Below are 21,570 nucleotides of genomic sequence, written 5' to 3'. Positions count from 1 at the left end.
TTCCTTCTGGTGGGTTCCTGGTCTTGCTGACTTCAAGAATGAAGCCGCGGATCCTCACGGTGAGTGTTACAGTTCTTAAAGATGGTGTGTCCGGGGTTTGTTCCTTCAGATGTTCAGATGTGTCTGGTGTTTCTTCCTTCTGGTGGGTTCATGGTCTTGCTGACTTCAGGAGTGAAGACACAGACCTTTGCGGTGAGTGTTACAGCTCTTAAAGGTGGCGTGTCAGGAGTTGTTCATTCCTCCCAGTGGGTTCGTGGTCTAACTGACTTCAGGAGTGAAGCTGCAGACCTTCGTGGTGAGTGTTGCAGCTCATAAAAGTAGAGTGTAGCCAAAAAGTGAGCAGCAACAAGATTTATTGCGAAGAGCAAAAGACAGTGTGGAAGTGGACCTGAGCAGGTTGCCACTGCTGGCTTGGGTGCCCACCTTTTATTTGCTTATTTGGCCCCACCTATATCCTGCTGATTGGTCCATTTTACAGAGTGCTTATTGATGCATTTACAAACCTTTAGCTAGACACAGAGTGCTGATTGGTGCATTTTTAGAGTGCTGATAGGTGCATTTACAAACCTTTAGCTAAACACAAAGCGCTGATTGGTGTGTTTGCAATCCTTTAGCAAGACAGAAATGTTCTCCAAGTCCCCACCCTACTCAGAAGCCCAGCCAGCTTCACCTTTCAATACTCAATATAATAAATATGTGATTTATAAAATGGCTGAACCTAAGAATAAGTGGTATTGCCAATGGAGAAGAAAGAGAAACATATTTGGAAAACTTATTTGAGGGAATAATTAATAAAACATTCCTTGGCTTTGCTAGAGATTTAGATTTGCAAATATAAGAAGCTCAAAAATTTCCTGAGATATTTATTATAAAAAGGAGTTCACCAACACATATTGTCATTGGCCCTCTAAAGTCAACCTGAAAAAAAAATTCTGAGACTAGTGAGATAAAAGAATCAGGTAACCTATAAAGCAAAATCTGTCAGAATATCAGGAGAATTCTCATAAAAACTCTTATCAGTCATAAAGAATTAGGGTCTCATTTAACTTTTTAAAACAGAATAACTATCAGTCCAGAATTTTTTATCTAGTAGAACTAAATTTTCAGGCTGGGCACAGTGGCTAGTGCCTGTAATCCCAGTACTTTGGGAGGCCGAGGTGGGCAGATCACCTGAGGTTGGTAGTTCAAGACTAGCCTGATCAAGATGGAGAAACCCCCTCTCTACTAAAAATACAAAAAATTAGCCAGGAATTGTGACACATGCCTGTAATTCCAGCTACTCAGGAGGGTGAGGCAGGAGAATCACTTGAATCTGAGAGGCAGATATTGTGGTGAGTTGAGATAGTGCCATTGACCTCCAGCCTGGGCAACAAGAGTGAAACTCCATCTCAAAAAGCAAAGCCAAAACAAACAAACAAAAAAAAACACAAAAACTAAGTTTTCTGTATGAAAGATAAAAAAAGTTATCTTCAGACAAATAAACATTGAGGAAAATAATTACTACCAGACCAGCTGTTCATGAATGAAAAAAAGTTCCAAATCCTAAAGCAAAAGATTGATATGCACCAGAATAGAACCTCTTGAAAGTACAAAACTCACAGGACCTATAAAACAATAACACAATAAAAAAGACCAAATATGTAGGTCACTAGTAACATAATGATTGCAACAGTACCTCACATCTCAATATTAATGTTGAAAGTAAATTGCCTAAGTAAAAGGCTGGAAAAAGTTGTTCCATGCAAATAGAAATCAAAACTGAGTAGCAGCATCTATTCTTATATCAGATGAAAAAATCTTTTAAGCAACAACAGTAAAAAAAGACAAGATTATCATCTCATGATGAAAGTTGTAATTGAATTAGAAATTACAAGCCTAAATGTATATTTACCCAACACTGGGCTCATAAAACATTTACTTCTATACTTAAGATAGACAGCAACAGAACAATAATAGGGAACATCAATACTCCACTGACAACATAGAGCAACATAGTTAATTGAGACAGGAAGTCAGCAAAGAAACAGTAGACTTTAAGTACACTCTAGAGCAAATAAATCTAACAGATACTTAAATAACAATCTAGCCAAGAATTGCAGAAAATACATTCTTCTCATTAGCATATAAAACCTTATCAAAGATATGCCATATGATAGGCCACAAAACAAATCTCAATACATTTAAAAATATTAAAATTATATCAATTGTCAGACAACAAAAATAAAAGTAATAAACATCAAAGAAACCCTCAAACTATATAAACACAAGAAAATTAAAACCACCTGCTTCTGAATAATTTTTATCTAACTATAAAACCAAGTGAAACTTAGAAATTATTTGAATTAATAATAGCAACACAAACTATCAGAACTTCTGGGATTCAACAAAAGTAGTGCTAAGATGAAAGTTTATAGCACTAAATGTCTACATCAAAAAGTCTGAAAGATTACAAATTTCCACCCTAGTTGTACATCCCATGAATAACAGGAACAAATTAAACTCAAAGCTTACAGAAAATAAGAAATAACATTGGTCAGAGAAAAACTAAATAAACTTAAAAATACAAAAGATTAGTAAAAAAAAAATAAAGCTGGTTATTTGGAAAGATAAACAAAGTTTATAGACTATTAGCGAGACCAACCAAGGAAAGAAGAGACACGATTCAAATAAAGTCAATTCGGAATAAAATGAAATATTACAATCAGCACCACAAAAATAGAAAAAATTACTTGAGACTGCTATGAAGACCTTCACGCATATAAACGAGAAAATCTAGGGAAAACAAATAAGCACTTAGGAACATAGGATCCTTCTAGATTAAATTAGAAGCAAATATAAAGCATAAACAGATCAATAACAAGCAATGAGACTGAAACAGTAATTAAAAAATTGCCAACCCAGAAAACCTGGAGCCAGATAGATTTACAGCTGACATCTACCAGTGTGGGGGTTCAGTCAGGCTGGTGGGAAACATTATAGTTATAAAGAACATACACAAGACCTTTTGGAAGGTCTGAAGGATTTTCTATACATTACTTGGCTGAAAGCAGCCTTGTCCCTTAGTTAAATAAATTAGAGTAGAAACAAAGGAATGTGACGAGTTTGTCTAACTAATTTGTTTACTAAAGTGAGCCTAAGACTAAACTTCGATCTACCACAGGTGCTTAATTGCTTTCTACTGGGGAGGTCTGCAATGTCAATTACCCTTTAGTGGTGTGGACTCAAGCCTTTGTTAATTAATCTTTACTGAACAAATGCGAGTCTCACTGGCTAGCTGGTCGGGGCGGCTGTCACAACTGTTTACAGCACTCTGCTTGGAGTCTCTAAGAGGCCAGGATGCTCAGCAGAACTGACAAAGCAGAATATCTGTCTGTCAGTGTACTTTATTGATCCCTCGTTGGGTCAGGGTATGCAGGATGGACCTCTGCAGCTGTTGCCCGTGTGTAAGGATTGCTGAGAATGGAGCCCAATGGACCCCTGGAAAACGAAGGTGAAGAGGAGCAGGCAGTCAAGTCAGTAAAACAGTAAGTCGTTGGTGCCCACTTGGGATCTTCAAGTTCAGGGGGAATTGTTCAGGCTGAGGTTTCATCATGGGACAACAGTTATTAGCACAGCAAAAACAGTATCTAAAAGTATTAAAACAGCTGCTGAAGGCCAGCAGAGACTCAATTTCACAGGCTCAATTAAGAGACCTAAGCTAAACTGTTTTCTCACATAATCCGTGGTTCCCAGAAGAAGGAATGCTAGACGTAGTCTGGGGACAAGTAGGGAGACATCTTAAACAACATTATGCACTAGGGCAATGGGTTCCGGTAACAGCTTTAATGCTATGCGCTTTAATTAGAGCAGCCCTGGTTCAGTAACACACGGAAGAGCCTAAAAAGGGGAAGGAGGAGGAAACGTCATCTACTTTACCGCCTTCCCATTCCCCAGCCCGGATATCACTGGGTCAAAATAACAAAAAGGAAACGGAGGTTTTGCCTGAGCCCTCTCCTCCAATAGCTAGGAAAAACGACAGGAAATACGCTTCGGCTATGAGACCCTGAGTTAAGCAAGGGGCAATAGAAAGCGAGCTTTTATCCTGCTGGGTGATGCAAGATCAGCAAGGCAATCAGGTACATAAAGAGTTAAGAAAAAGCATTGGAGGTCGGAGCCCTGAGGTCAAGCAAGCCCTAGGCAAAACGGAAGGCTTGGCAGCCGGGAAGCTCGCAAACCTGGAGCCAGCAAATACTCCTGGGAACTCAGCCTGCGTGGCAGTGGTGGCATCGGGGAGCTAGGCTCAGTGGGCTGGAATTGGTCTCCTAGGGAGGGGCAGGTGGTGTACGTGGGAAGGTCTGCCCAGCCAGCAGCAGCCACTGGCTGCGGCTGTGGGGAGGGAGTGGCACACAAAGATAAAAAAGGGAAAAATGCGGTGCAGACAAAGCGACAGCCCCTAAGCAAGCATAATAAGCCACCGCCCCGGGACCTCCCTGCTTAGCCGCCTTACAGCTTCACAGGTGGCCGACGGCAAAATTTCATGTATTTATGGTATACAAGTGACGTCGCAGATTATAATCATCTGCTAAGATTTAAATAAAATTTAAAAATTTAAAAGACCTTTTTCTAGTAATAGCCACTGTAATCTCTCTCGCCTATAACATGACTCTCTTCTAATCCAATTTAAGTAAAACAGTGACCTCTAAAGGGAGAGAGATTACCAAAAAGCCCATGAGTTAGTTAAGGAGAAGTTAAAAGTGGAAAGTTAAACATGGAAAAGTGACAGTTTGGTGGAGACCATATAATTTAATCACTCAATCCGGATTTACTACCACTCAGAGAGCTGACATGGTGGCTCTGATATTATCAAGTCCACAGCTCACTGCCTCGCCCATTAGCTTATGGCAATAATCAAGCTGACCTTCAGGTTATGACATCACTGCTGGACCACACCACCCAATCGCACCTATTTTTCCATCAAAGTTGGAGAAACTTATCTATGCAATATCTACTTATCCAGAGACTGGCTAAACAAATTATCCTACAATGCCCAGATTGCCAGCTCACAGGCATGTCCCTCCTTCAACAGGTGTTAACCCTAGAGGATAAGAACCTAATCAGTTATGACAAACAGATGTTATACACATCCCTGAATTTATAAAACTAGGATATGTACATGTATCCATTGATACCAACACTCATTTAATTAGTACATAGGCTCTGCCTGGCTAGTCAACTCAGTATGTCATTAAACATCTTCTTTTAACTTTTGCATTTATGGGATGGCTCACAAAAATTAAAACTGATAATGAGCCAGCTTAGGCCAGCTCACAATTTCAACAATTTTGTCATACGTGGAATATCCATCATTCCACAGGCATCCCATATAACCCCCAAGGACAAGCCATGGTAGAACATGCCCACTCCACCCTTAAAAATATGCTCAAAAAACAAAAGGGAGAGTAAGGGGAAAGACCCTGCAACGCTATTGGCACAAGACTTATTTACTCTTAAGTTTTTAAATTTAGATGACATATTTCAATCAGCTCCGGAAAAGCACTTTGCTAAAACCTCTCAAGGCATAAAACCTTCAGTTTTATGGAAAGATGTACACAGTAATGTATGGGGTCATCCAAGTAAAAGAAGAGGGTATGCTTGTGTCCTCACCCCCTCAGGTTCTTTTTAGATTGCAGCACAATGTGTCAAACCATACCATGGCATGGCTAGGACCAAACCCTGTATCACAAATGAAGGAATTAACACTAAGACCCATAGCCCTGGACAATGTGGCTTCTGAGGATGACACAAGCCCTGGACATCACTTGGGGGATGCTGAAGGCTGAATGGATCCTGCTCTGGACACAGACACCACTTACTCCAGATAATTTGTTTCTTGCTATGCTTTCTATTGTACATTGCAACTCACGTAGGGTATTGATCCTTCTTATGCTCTCACTTTGTCTGCTGCCTGTACCTGCTACACTCTACTGGGCTCATATCTTAGATCTGCCTTTCTTTTGCTCTGTCACCTGGGCAGATACTCCCTTCCCAGCCTTTAATACCATAACTTCTTGGCTAGGAGGGATAGATTTACCCCCACTGGGGTCCCTCAACAATGGCACACATTGGACTAAGTTGCCAGATAACACTACATATCACTCCACTATCCTCCCACTCTGTGCAAGTTATAAAAGTTCTAACCCTTACTGTATACCTGACCAAAAACAAGAATGGCTACATCATGACAAAGGAACTGCCTTAACATTCTTAGCTGCAGGTAACCTCAAACCGGGCAATGCAATCAATGCCACTTTCCCAAATATTCCTTCCTGTGCTAAATAACAAATCTGGGGAAGTGATGTACACTTTAGCTGGGAGTTCTGTCATGGGAAATAAGCCCATAGCCTCCAGTTAGGTAATTATAACATCTTAGACCACAGACCAAATGGCTGATTGCAGGGCAGCCTTGCTAATGTCTTCATCCATCGTAGCATCAATCACAATTTCATAGCCATGTCTCATTCCTCTATAATTTGGGCCAATAGGGAGATGGGCTATCCTAGACCCCGAGTAAATTCCATGCCACCCCAAGGCACCTTATGGCACCTGGGACATCTTAGCACCTCCCTTAACACCTGGCATGGGGCATATCATAATTCCAATTGCAACTATACTATAACCTTTATTCATAATCACACAGATCAGTGCCTGATTTGCACCACCCATCCATATGTTTTCTTCATGGGAACTAACATTTCCGTTATACCCTGGAACTCCACATTTGTGACAGGCTTAATTTGCTTCGAGTATCACTAATCACAATATATCTAATTTAAAAATTACTCATGTCATGGTATTAAGGAAACAATCTAAGGTATTTATACCAGTCAATTTGACACTTGATTGGCAAGGTTTCTCTACCCTTGCCACCTTAAAACATGCTCTGTCCCCAGTCAGACAAAAAGATTCATGGTTACACTTAGGGCCTTTTTAGTCTCAGCCACAGTCATTCTGGCAACTGCTAGTGTTACTGTGGCATGTATTCCTACATCAGTACAAACAGCTGATTTTATAGATAATATGGCCAGAAATGTATCTAATAAACTTCTCTTACAGCAAATATAGATCAAAAGATTCTTACTTGACTGCATGCCCTTGAGGCTGCCTTAGAATATGTGGGGGAGCAACAAGATGCACTGGGATTTTGACAGCAGTTAAACTGTGACTGGGAACATAAACATATCTGTGTCACTTCTCTACCATGGAGTCAATCAATACATAGTTGGGATGAGGTGAAACATTTAACAGCACATGTAAAGCAACTGAAAACTAATATTTTAGAATCCCTTCACACCATAGATCTACACACCCAACAAACAGCCATATGGAAAGGTGTGCAAGATCCTTTCTCTTTGTTAGACCACCCACTCCTAGGGGTCACTCTTTGACTGGAAAAGAACGTTGCTAATTTTACTCATGATTGTTTTATGTTATTTACTAATTCTAGATGCAAAGTCAAAATAAGAGCAATGACCACCACACCTGAAAAACCTGTTGCTCCAGATATCTATGGTTTCCAATCCAAAAGACCTAATGCTGAAAACATAAAAGAGGGAGGTAGGAGGGTTCAGTTAGGCATGTGGGAAAAATTTTACTTATAGAGAATATACACAAACCCTTTTGGAAGGCTTAGGGGTTTTTAGGTGTAGCACTTGGCTGAAGGCAGCCTTGTCCCTTTAGTTAAGTAAATTAGAGTAGAAACAAAGGAATGTGGGGAGTTTATCAAACTAGCTTGTTTACTCATGTGGTCCTAACACTAACATTTGATCATTGCTGGTGCTTAATGCTTTCTACTTGGGTAGTGTGCAATGTCAATTACCCTGTAGCGGTGTTGACTCAAGCCTTTGTCAATTAATCTTTACTGAATAAATGCAAGTCTCACTGGCTGGTCAGGGCCATGGTCACAACTGTTTACAGCACTCTGCTTGGAGTCTGTGAGAGGCCTACATGCTCAGCTAGACTGGCAAAGCAGAATATCTGTGTGTCAATGTAATTTATTTATCCATCATTGGGTCAGGTTCTGTGGGATGGACCCTCGCATACCAGAAATTTTAGGAAGAATTAGTGCTAATCCTATTGAAACTATTTCAAAATGCTGAGAAAAAAAGAATTTTTCCTAACTAATTCTATAAAGCCAATATTATTACTCTGATATCCAAATCAGGAAAGGATATAAAAACAGAAAGCTACAGACAAATATTCTTTATCAACATGATTGCAAAAATTCTCAGGATACTGAGTTAACTGAATCCAAGTGCACATCAATAAGATAAATACACCATAACCAAGTGGATTTTATTCAGGGATGCATAAATAATTTAACATACATTAACAGAAGGCAATAAAATAATACCTTGCATAAACAGAATTAAAAACAAAAACCATATGATTATTTCAATAGATACAGAAAAGCATTGATATAATCCAGCATCCCTTTATGATAAAAACACTTAACAAAGTAGGAATAAGAAAGATTTATCTAAAAAAAAAAAGGGCCATATATGACAGGCCCACAGTAAACATTACATTGAATGGGGAAAAGTTGAAAGCATTTCCACTAGAACAAGACAATATGACCACCTTCATCACTTCTATTTAATATAGTACTGGATGTCATAGCCACAACAATCAGGCAAGTTAAATAAATAAAGGGCTTCCAAATTGGAAAAGAGGAAGTCACATGATTGCTTAGTTAACTATATGATTTTATTCCTAGAAAACCATAAAGACATGATCAAGAGTCTGCTAAGTTTGATAAACAAATTAGGGAAGTCTCAAGTTTCAAAATCATTATGCACAAATTGGTAGTACTTAAAAAGCAGTATGGATATGTATTAAAGAACTAAAAGTAGATCTACCATTTTATCCAGCAGTCCTACTACTAGATAGCTACCCAAATGAAAATAAGTTATTATATTAAGAAGACAGCTGCACATGTATGTTTATTGTAGCACAATTCACAATTGCAAAGACATGAAACCAACCTAAGCATTCACTGAGTCCATGAGTAGATAAAGTAAATATGGTATATACACACCATAAAATACTACTCAGCCATAAAAAAATAATGTCTTTTGCAGCAACATTGATGGAGCATCAGATTTAACTTTCAGGCTATTATTCTAACTAAAATAACTCAGTAATAGAAAAAAATGCCATATATTCTCAGTTATAGGTGGGAACTAAGCTATTGATATGCAAGGAAATACAGATAAATATAATGAATTATGAAAACAAAGAAAATGGAGGATGAGAAACAAAACAAACTACATAATGTGTACAATGCATACTAATTTGGTGATGGGTACACTAAAATCTACTTCACCACTGTACAAGTCATTTATGTAGCAAAAAACCTCTTGTACCCCCAAAGTTATTGAAATTAAAAACTTTTTTAAAAATAAAATGTATACTACACTACAAAGCAATAATATCCAAATGGCATACTAATACAAAAAACAGACACATAGTCAAAAGAAACTTAATAGTGAACTCAGAGTCTATGCATTTACAGTCAAATAATTTTGACAAAATACTCAAGAGTATACATTGAGGAAAGGACTATCTCTTAAACAAATGGTGCTGGGACAGCCAGTATTCATAAGCAGCAGAATGATACTAGATTGCTATCATTTGCCATATACAAAAATCCAGCTAAAAGAAATAAATACTTAAATTTAAGACAACAAACGTAAAACAATAGAGGATCACATAAGAGAAACAGATCACGACATCAGTCTATGATAAGATATTGATAAGATTAAAAAGCATAGCCAAGAAAAAAATACTCATGTAGGACCATATCAAACAAAAAGCTTCTACACTACAACAGTTGACAGAAAAAATAAACCACTTACAAAATGGGAAACATATTTTCAAAGCAAAAAAAATCCTTTAAATTAAATATAGGAAAAAGTTTGAGCAGACTTTAAAAAAAAAAGGCAAATGTTTAACAAGTTACATAATTTGCTTCTGTGTTCCCACCCAAATCTTATTTCGAATCCTAATCCCCATGTGTTGAATGAGAGACCTGGTAGAAGGTCATTGAATTTTAGGAGCATCTTCCCCATGCTGGGTTCTTGATATTGAGGGAGTTCTCACAAAATCTGATGGTTTATAAGTGGCAGTTTCCTTGACACTTGCTTCTTTCTACTGCCACCTTGAAAAGAAGGTGCCAGCTTCCCCTTCCCCTTCTGCCATGATTGTAAGTTTCCTGAGGCTTCCCCAGCCATGTGAAACTGCGAGTCAATTAAACCTCTTTCCTTTATAAATTACTTAGTTTTAGGCAGTTCCTTATAGCAGTGAAAAAAGGGACTTATGCAAGAAAGTACTTTAAAATTGATCAAGATTATTATAAGGGAAATGCATATTAACACTACAATAAAATACCTGTGTTAAAATGTGATATCTAAAAGTCAGACAAGAATAATAACTGTTGGAGAAGATGCAGAGGAAAGATAATTTTTATATATCTTTGGTGAAGTAAATTAGTAAAGCCATTTTTTAAATGAGTAAAAAAATTAACCCCCAAAATCAAATAGCATTAATATATAATCTAGCAGTTACACTAATTGGTATTTAACCAAAGGAAAAAAATAGTATTTTGAAGTGATAGCTGCATCCCATGTTTATTTTAGCAATTTACAATATTTATAAATATTTCCAATATTGCTAATATATGGAATCAATCTAAATGCCAATCAAAAGATGAATGAATAAAGACAATGTGGTAAATACACATAATGTGATACTTTTCTGCCGTTAAACAGGAATAAAATCTGTTCATTCATGGCAACATGAATGAGCCTGGTGGAAATACAATTAAGTTAAATAAGTTTACCTACATATGTAGGAACCTTTAAAAAGTTGAGCTTATTAAAGTAGAGAGTAAATTGTGGCATGAGAAGAGTAGTGAGGAAGAAGAGATAAAAAAAAGTTGTGTTAATAAACACACAATTATAGGTAGATAAGAGGAATTATTGTAGTGTTCTATAGGGGTGTAGAATGAAAAGAGTTAATAATATATTGTATATTTTCTAATGTCTGGAAAGTAAGATTTTGTATATCAATAGAAACACATAATAAAGGTTTGAGGTGAAGAATATGCTAATTTCCAGGATATAATGTTGGACATTTTGTGTGTATACTAAGACATCATTCAATATGTAAAAATATGTACAATTAGTACACATCATGTAAAAAATAAAAAACCTATGAATTAGATCTAAGAAATGTATAGAACATTTTATCCAACAGCTGCATAATGGACATTCTTCTATTCTGTATATAGATTATTATCAAGAATAGACCATATGTCAAGCCACAAAAAAAAGTCTTAAAAAACTCAAAACATTGAAATTATATCAAGTATGTTCTCTAACTGCAGTGAAATAAAACCAGAAATAAATAACAAGAAGAACTGTGTGAAGTATAGGAACATGAAAATTAATATGCTTTTAAATGAGTGGATTAATAAAAATGTTAAGATAAAGTACAAAATTGTTTTGAAGCAAATGAAATGGAAACTAGTATACAAAAACCTATAGAATACAGTGAATGCAGTATGCTATAAAATAAAAAAGATAGTAATAAGCACCTATATTTAAAAAGTAGAAAAGTTTCAAAGAACCTAATGATGCATTTTTTCTTTTATTTTAGATTCAGAGGGTACATGTATAAATTTCTTATATGGATATACTGTGTGATGCTGAGCTTTGGGGTTCAACTAATAATGTGACTCAGGTAGTAATTACAGTACCCAGTAGGTAGTTTTCCTACCTCTCCATCACTCCTTTCTTTAATGGCCTCCAGCGTCTAATTATTCTTCTCTTTATGATCCTATGTACTCAATAATAAGTTGTGACCTATAAGTGAGAATACACAGTGTTTAGTTTGCTGTTTCTGCAATCATTTATTTAGGATAATGGCTTTCACTTGAGGCACCTTCAAGAACTAGAAGAACTAGAGCAAACCAAACAATAAAACAATTGATTCTTTAAAACATGAACAAATATGATAACCGTTTACCTGGACTAAGAAAAAATAAAAAATACTGAAATAAAATGAAAAATTAAGAAAAAGACATCTAATACCACAGAAATTTTAAAAAATTTATTTGAATTTCAAAGGATATGCTGAATTTCAGCAGAATACATTGAAGTACTACATGCCAACTACGTAGAAAACTTAGAAAAAAATTGATAAATTACTAGACACCTAAAACCTACCAAAACTGACCAATGAAAAAATCCAAAACCTAAAGAGTAAATATTTTATAAAAGCTGTAGTGAAATGTCTTCTAGCAAAAGAAACAAACAAAAAATGAAAAAGCTGGGCCCTGATGGCTTCACTGCTGAATTTTACTAAACATATAAGAAATAACAATTCTACTCAAAGTATTATTAAAAAAAGAGAACAAAATATTTTCAAATTTATTCTCTGAGGTTAGTATTACACTGATACTAAAACCAAAGGCACTCCGTGTTGAGAAAACTACAGATCAATATCTCTGATAATTATTGATACATAAATTTTTAACAAAATATTAACAATTCAATAACACATTGTAAAATTATTCATGCACAAGTAATATTAATCCCATATTAATAATAATGATTCAAGATAAGCAAATCAATTATGTGTTGTATCAGATTAACAGAATGAAGGACAGAAACTATATTATCATTTCAATTGATGCCAAAAAATTAATAAAATCCATTGCTTTATGATAAGAAAAATAACCCTCAGAAACTGTGTATGGAAAAACATAACACTGAAAGCCACACACAACAAATCCACAACTAATATCATAGTGAATGGAAAAAGACTTTCCTCTAATATGTAAAAATAGGAAAAATGTCCATATTCACCACTCTTATTCAGTACAATACTGGAAAGTCCTAGATAGAACAATTAGACAAATGAAAGAAATAAAGGATATTCTAATTGAAAAGTAAGTCACATTTTGCTTGCTTGCAGGTGGTATAATCTGATAGTTGGAAAAATCTAAACACTCTACCAAAAATAATTAGAATTAAAAACAAACTCAGTAAAGGTTCAGGAGCAAATCAACATTCAAAAATTAGTGGCATTTGTATATGTTGATGATGAGGCATTTGAAAATCGAATTAAGAAAGTGATCAAGGTGGGGCATGGTGGCTCATGCCTGTAATCCCAGCACTTTGGGAGGCTAGGGTGGGTGGATCACTAGGTCAGGAGATCGAGACCACCCTGGCTAACATGGTGAAACCCCATCTCTACTAAAAAATAGAAAAAAAAAATTAGCTGGGCGTCGTGGCGAGCACCTGTAGTCCCAGCTACTCAGGAGGCTGAGGCAGAATGGCATGAACCCGAGAAGAAGAGCTTGCAGTGAGCTGAGACTCCATCTCAAAAAAAAAAAAAAAAAAAGATCCAATTCATTATCGCTACAAACAAAATTAAGTACCTAAAAAATTTAACAAAAATAAGAAAAGAATCTCTACAATGAAAGCTCATAAAACATTGATGCAATAAATTGAAGCAAACACATACACACACACACACACACACATACACAAATGAAAACATTATTTCATGTTTCTGGATGGGAAAAACACAATGCTATTAAAAGTAATGTACAGATTCAATGCAATACCTGTCAAAAAAATGACATTCTTCAAAGAGATAAAAAAACTTAACATTCATATGAAATCATGAAATATCCAGAAAAATTAAAATGGTTTTAAGCAAAAATAATAATATTGAAGGAATAACATTGACTAAATTTAAATTATGCTACATTATAGTAATCAAAATAACATGGAACTGGTATAAAAGCAGGCGCATTAGACAAATGAAAATGACAGAGAAGCTGGAAATAAATTTGTACATGTAAACTGAACTTATTTTAAACAAAGTTGCCAAGATCATGCATTGTGGAAAGGATACTCTCTTTATTTAATAGTGCTAGGAAAACTTAATATCTATATGCAGAAGAAGAAAACTAGACCTGTAACGTGGTATACAAAAATAAAACCAAAATAAATTAAATATTTACATCTCATATTTCAAATTTTAAAACTACTAAAACAAAACACTGAAGAAATCTCTTTATGGCATTGGTCTGAGTAAAGATTTCTTGGTAAATCTCAGGAAAAGTTGCCTCCCAAAAATGGAAGAATGGGATTATATCAAATTAAAGAGATTTTGCTTAATATCTCTTATTAAAATAATAAGCAATATTATTTTAAATTATGTTTAATAGGCAATATTAAGAGATAATCCATAAAATGAAAAAATGTATTTACAAATGATCCATTTGACAAGAAAGCTGAGAACCCTGCATGGGGCTACAATACACCAGAACTTGTTCCCAGCTCCCACAGACTCCTTGGGGAAGTGGTAAATTTAGCAAGGTAGGAGCAAACTGATGTCATCATGGATATCAGAAATCTTGGAAGCAGAAGTCTGCAGGACACACAGACACTTGAGTTGGAAAAGAGAGCTGCTTAGAGGGGTATCAGAGCAGAAACCAGAGAGTTTTTATGAGACCATCATAGTAGACCATGACCAGTGACACTGATCCACCAAGGCTTTCCTTGTTCCCTGAGGAGTCTATAGACTTAAGGCAACTGAAAGAACTAAACAGAGTTTAGCAGAATAGAATTAATTTTGCCCATGAAATGAAGCTTGTAAAACCTAAGTGCTCCCCTTTGGTTTAATACTTACAACCTGGCTCTTCTGGGGTACCAGCATGGCTGTGGCTGCTTACATTGCTGCCTCAGGGCCCACTGCAGTGCCTCCTGGGTGTTACATAATAGCTCCAGCACTGGAAGAGCATGTCAGACTATCACAGAGCTCCAGCACAGCATCCCCCACCGAAACACAAAAAGTCACCAACACTGTCCCTGATAGAAGCTTCCCTGTGACACTTTGCTGGCAGAAACATACTCATGGCCATCCTCTACATTGTTATGCTGGTGCACATGCATATAGGTGAACATTTTCTTTCCTTCATCACCTATGTGCATGTGCAGATGCAACCCACTGTAACACTTCTGCCAGCATGAGTAAACCCTCCATGCCCTGCAGCATTACCATTGCCATAGTAAACCTGTACATAAACACCAGTGCTTTCATTCCCAAGCTGCATACCAACTGGTTCCAGTGTGAATACACACATGGAGGGTGCCAGCCTCATGCCCATCAGTGCTTACATCTGCACCAACAATGCCATTGTTGTGAACATATGCACAGACCCTGGAAGCCCCACTCGCACTGATGCACTCTTTCTTAGCCTCTGAGCATGCACCCCATTGCACTGCTGCTATGGCTGGCACTTGCAAATAAGCAGAAATCTCACCGCCATAGTGTAATGAACTGTTTTGCCTCTGACTATCTACCAGTGTTATGACCAGTGGCCTAGGAGCACAGTAGTCCCTGCAGTACAGCAGATTCCTATCCTTGAAAGACAACAGGAAAAACCTGGGGGCCCAATATCAGCCCTCCAGAATTACAGTATGCAGTCCAAGAATCCTGGAATAAACCTTGACCCGCTAGAATATTCTGGAAGTTAAGTCAGTGAACTGACCATACCATATGCCACAATGAAATCCCTAGAGACACCAAAAAATATAAAAGAAAAAAGTTCAAAAAAACAAGCTACTTCAAAGATTGAAGGAACTACAATCCATAAAGCTGATAAAGATCTAGTGCATTATCTCTGGCAAGTATAAAGCCACAGGCGACTTACTTTCCTACAACACACTGATTCTCCAAAAATGGTTCTTAACCAGGCTGAAATGGCTGAAATACCAGAAATAAATTTCAGAATGTGGATAGAAAGGAATATCATCAAGATTTATTCAGCCCTTAACCCCTTTAAAAACTCATTCGATTTTTACATTTCAAATCCAATGCCTTCTCAACAGTTTTCCACAGTCTTAACTTATTCCAGCATTAACTCAAAAGTCCAAATTTAAGGTCTTAACTGAGACAAGGCAAGTCTCTTCTGCCTATACGTATGTAAAATGAAAAACAAGTTTGTTACTTTCAAAATACAATTGGGGATACAGGCAATAAATAAATATTTGCATTCCAAATGGGAGAAATTGGTCTAAAGAAAGGGACCACAGGCCCCATGAAAGTACAAATTTGGGCAGTCATTAAATCTTAAAGCTCCAAATCTTTGACTCTATATCTCCCATTCAGGGCATGTTGCTGCAAGGGTTGTCTCCCACAGTCTTGGGCAGCTCCACCTCTCTGGCCCTGCAAGGTATAGTTTTTGTGGCTGTTTTCACAAGCAGGTATTGAGTGTCTGTGGATTTTTTGGGTGCTTCATGCAAGTTGTCAGATGATTTAAATTTTGGCGTCTGGGAATGGTGGCCTTCTTCTTATAGTTCCACTATGCAGTGCCCCAGTGGGGACCCTGTGTGGCAGCTCTGTCCCACATTTGTTTTCCTACACTGTCCTAGAAGAGGTTCTCCAAGTGAGCTCTGTTTTTGCAGTAGACTTCTGCCTGGATATCCAAGCATTTCAATTTATTCTCTGAAATCTGGGCAGGGGTTCCTAAATCTCAACTCGCCTTCTGTCCACTCACAGTTCCAACATCACATGGAAGCCACCAATGCTTGGGGCTTGCGTTCTCTGATCCACTGGCCTGAGCTGTACCTCGGCCCCTTTCAGCCATGGTTGGAGCTGAAGCAGCTGGGATGCAGGGTACAAAGTCCTGAAGCTGCACAGAGCAGTGGGGCTCTGGGTCTGGTGAATGAAACCACTTTTCCCTCCTAGGCATTCAGGTCTGTGATGGGAGAGGCTGCCATGAAGGTCTCTAAGATGTCCTGGAAATATTTTTTTCCTTTTTCTTGGGTATTAGCATTTGACACCTTCTGCATGGTTGGGAGGACTTATAAGTCTTACAATTATGGCAGAAGGTAAAAGGAAACAAGCATCTTCTTCACAAGATGGGAGAAGAGAAACACAGAAAGAGCAGGGGAAACTCCTACTTTTAAGCTATTATATCTCATGAAAACTCTATCACTATCACGAAAACAGCATGGGGGAAGCAACCCTATGATCCAATCACTTCCCATCAGATCCCTCCTTTGACATATGGGCATACCTATACAAGATAAAATTTGCATGGGGACACAGAGAAAAGCTATATCAATTGGCATAACTGAAAGAGGAAGAGAAACCAAGCAACTTGGAAAACATGTTTTAGAATATCAACCAGAAATATATTTTCAACCTATCTATAGAGGACAACATTGAAATTCAAAAAATGCAGAGAACCCCAGTGAAGTACTACATAAGAAGACTATCCCCAAGATACATAGTCATTAGAATCTCTCATATCAAAATGAAAGGAAAAATGTTAAAGGCAGCTAGAGATAAGGAACAGGACACCTACAAAGAAAACTGCATTGGGCTATTACAGACATTTTGGCAGATATTGACAAGCCACACCATTTTCAGGGCCTATATTCAAAATTACTGAAGAAAATAATTTTCACACAATAATTTTATATCTAGATAAATTAAGCTTCCTTATTGATTATAATTCTTTCAGACAAGCAAATGCTAAAAGAACTCACTATCAATAGACCTGTTTTAAAAGAGGTTGTGAATAAAGTGCTAAATGTAAAAAGAAAAGGCCATAATGGCCACTCTAGAAACAAACTAAAGTTCATGTACCAGTAATACTAAAAAGCAACCACACAAACAAGTCTGCATAATAACCAGCCAACAGAATATCAACAGGATCAAAATGAGGACTAACTTCTGATATTTTATCTTATTCAAATTCCTACCTAGGGAGTCTAGAGAGCCATGCCCTACAAACCATAAATTCTCATCATATGGGCTTTATTTGACCCTATATATTGTGGCTTACTTTTCAGTCTGACTCTAGCATAACATTATAAAACAAGAAAAACAATATTTAACCCCAAAATATATTTCCTTGCCATATCTTGATATTACCCTGCAAACTCCCTTGTGGGAAAAATCTGCATTCTATAGCATATTCCCTACCCCTTTGTTTTTCTTCCTTTCTTTCCAGATCCAGGAGATAATCAACTAAGAGCTGGACACCATTTTGGGTCTAATAAGAAACATTTTACAACCTGTTCTCTCTCTGAAGTCCACTACCTGACAGCTTCCTCTGCACAATAAAACTTCTTCCCCACAATTCTTTATCTTAACCTGAACATTCCTTTCCATTAATCCCAGGTCTTCAGATTAACTCAACCAACTGTCAAACAGAAAATGTTTAAATTTTCCTGTAGCCTGGAAACCCCTGCTTTGAAATATCCTGGCTTTCTTAAACAAACCAATGTATTTCTTGTATGTATTTGATTTATGTCTCAGCCTCCCTAAAATATGTAAAACCAAGCTATACCCTGATCATCTTGGGCACATGTTCTCAGACCTCCTGAGGGCTTTGCCATAGGCCATGGTCACTCATATTTGGCTCAAAATAAACCTCTAAAAACATTTTGCAGAGTTTGACTCTTTTCATCAATAAAATCCACATGTATCAATACTATGCTTGAAGGTAAATGGGCTAAATGCACCACTTCAAAGGCACAGAGTGGCAAACTGAATAAGAAAAGCAAGATCCATTGGTATGCAGTGTTTGAGAGGCTCATCTCACATGCAATGACACCCAAAAGTTCAAAATAAAGAGATACAGAATAATATGCTATGCAAAAGGCAAACAACAACAACAACAACAAAAAAAAACAACCAATCAATACCACCACCACCACCAACAAAAAATGATGGTTTCTCTCCTAATTTCAGACAAAATGGAATATAAATCAACAAAGATATTGAAAGGCAAAGAAGGACATTACATAATGAATGGTAAGGAGCTCAATATGAATATGACCCAGCCGTGTTAACCCCACTCAGGGGTGCCTGGATTTATTAAATAAGTTATTAGAGGTCTACAAAAAGACTTACATAACTACCCAATAAAAATGAAATACTTAAACACTCTACAGGAAGTATTAGACAGATATTTGAGACAACAAAGCCAACAAAAATATTCAGGACATGAACTCAACAGTTGATAAAATGGACCTAATAATCATCTACAGAACTCTCACCCCAAAACAACAGATAATACATTATTGTCATCTGCTTATGACACATACCTTAAAATTGACCACAGCATGTCACCTAACTATGTGAGATCCTCCAACAGAGGTTGTCAGACACTCTATACAGAAGCAATCCTACTGGCAACAGGTTGGTGCCCCTTGAGGTTAGAAATCCCAGAAGGAGGAACAGACACCTATCTAGCCTTTTTTTCTTTAAGACGGCGTCTCACTCTGTTGCCAGGCTGGAGTGCAGTGGCACTATGTCGGCTCACTGCAACCTCCACCTCCCGGGCTCAAGTGATTCTTCTGCCTCAGCCTCCCAATTAGCTGGGACTACAGGCATGCACCACCATGCACAGCTAATTTTTGTACTTTTAGTAGAGATGGGGTTTCACCTTGTTGGCCAGAATGATCTCAATCTCTTGACCTCGCGATCTGCCTGCCTTACCTCCCAAAATGGTGGGATTACAGGTGTGAGCCACGGCACCCAGCCTCTCTCACCTTCTTGAGTGACATATTCATGTGCCAGATTGAATCAGATGAATGGGGCCTGAAGCAAAACCCCAGGAAATCACAGAAGCCCTACAGAAGAGGGACCTGGCCATTTAAAGAAAAACAAACAAAGCAACAACAACATCAATGACAACAAAAGTCTCCACAAAAACCCCATTCAAAAGTCAGCAGCCTCGAAAATTAAAAGTAGACCAAGTCGTGAAAATGAGAGTCAATGAAAAAATCCTGAAAGCCTAAAAGCCAGAGTGCCTCTTCTCCTCCAAATGATTGCAACACCTTTCCAATAAGGATGCAGAACTGGACAGAGGATAAGATGGACCAATTGACAGAAGCAGCCTTCAGAAGATGGGTACTAAAAACTCTGCTGAGGTAAAGAAGCCCATCCTAACCCAATGCAAAGCAGTTAAGAACCTTGATAAGAGGTTGGAAGAGCTGCTAACTGGGATAATCAGTTTAGAGAGGAACACAAATAACCTGATGAATCTAAAAAACGCAGCATGAGAACCTCATGAGTCATACTCAAGTATCAATAGCTGAATCAACCAAGCAAAATAAAAGGTATCAGAATTTGAAGACCATCTTTCTGAAATAAGAAACACAGACAAGATTAGAGAAAAAAGAATGAAAAGGGATGAAGAAAGCCTCAAAGATGGACTACTTAAAAAGACTGAACCTATGATTGACTGGAGTATCTGAATGAGAAGGGGAGAATGGAAACCAGCTGGAAAACACACTTCGGAATATTATCCAGGAGAACTTCCCCAAACTAAAAAGACAGGCCAACATGCAAATTCAGGAGATATAGAAAACACCACTAAGATACTCCACAGTAATATCAACCCCAAGACACCTATTTATCAGATTCTCCAAGGTTGAAATAAAGGAAAAATATTAAGGGCAGATAGATAGAAAAGGCCATGTTACCTAGAAAGGGAAATCCATCAGACTAAAAGCAGACTTCTCAGCAGAAATTCTACAAGCCAAAGAAGTTGGAAGCCAATATTAAATGTTCTTAAAAAAAGTTCAACCATAATTTTCATATCCAGCTAAACTAAAATTCATAAACAAAGGAGAAATAAAATTCTTTCCAGACAAGCAAATGCCCTGAGATTTCATCACCACCAGGCCTGCCTTGCAAGAGCTCCTAAAGGAAACACTAAATAGGGAAAGAAAAATTGGTGTCAGGCACTGCAAAAACACACACAGGACATAAAGACCAATAACATTATAAAAAACTGCATCAACTAATGTGCAAAATAACAAGAGAGCATCATGATGGCAGTATCAAATTCACACATAACAATATTAACCTTAAGTGTAAGTGGGCTATGTGCCAAAATTGAAAGACACAGACTGGAATATTGGATAAAGAGTCAAGACCCATCAGGGTGCTGCTTCTAGGAGACACATCTCACATGCAAAGACACATATACTCTTAACACAAAGGGGTGGAGGAAAATTTGCGAGACAATTGGAATCCAAAAAATGGAGGGGTTGCAATCCCAGTCTTTGTTGGTCTTTAAACCAACAAAGATCAAAAAAGACAAAAAAGGGTATAAAAATATGGTAAAGGGGTCAGTTCAACAAGAAGAATTAACTATCTTAAATATATATTCACCTAATACAAGAGCACCCAGATTCATAAAACAAGTTTTGAGAGACCAACAAAGAAACTTAGATTCCACACAATAATAATGGGAGACTTTGCCACCCCACTGTGAATATTAGGCAGATCAAGGAGGCAGAAAATTAACAATATTCAGGATTGAACTCAGCTCTGGCTCAAGTGGACCTAATTGACATCTACAGAACTCTCCACATCACATCTACAAAATATACATTCTACTCAGTGCCATATAACACTTATCCTAAAATTGACAACATAATTGGAAATAAAACACTCCTCAGCAAATATAAAATAATTGAAATAATAACA

The sequence above is a fragment of the Gorilla gorilla genome, chromosome Y (genome assembly GCF_029281585.2).
Source record: "Gorilla gorilla gorilla isolate KB3781 chromosome Y, NHGRI_mGorGor1-v2.1_pri, whole genome shotgun sequence".
Classification (NCBI taxonomy): domain Eukaryota; kingdom Metazoa; phylum Chordata; class Mammalia; order Primates; family Hominidae; genus Gorilla; species Gorilla gorilla.
Note: the sequence above shows the minus strand (reverse complement) of the source record.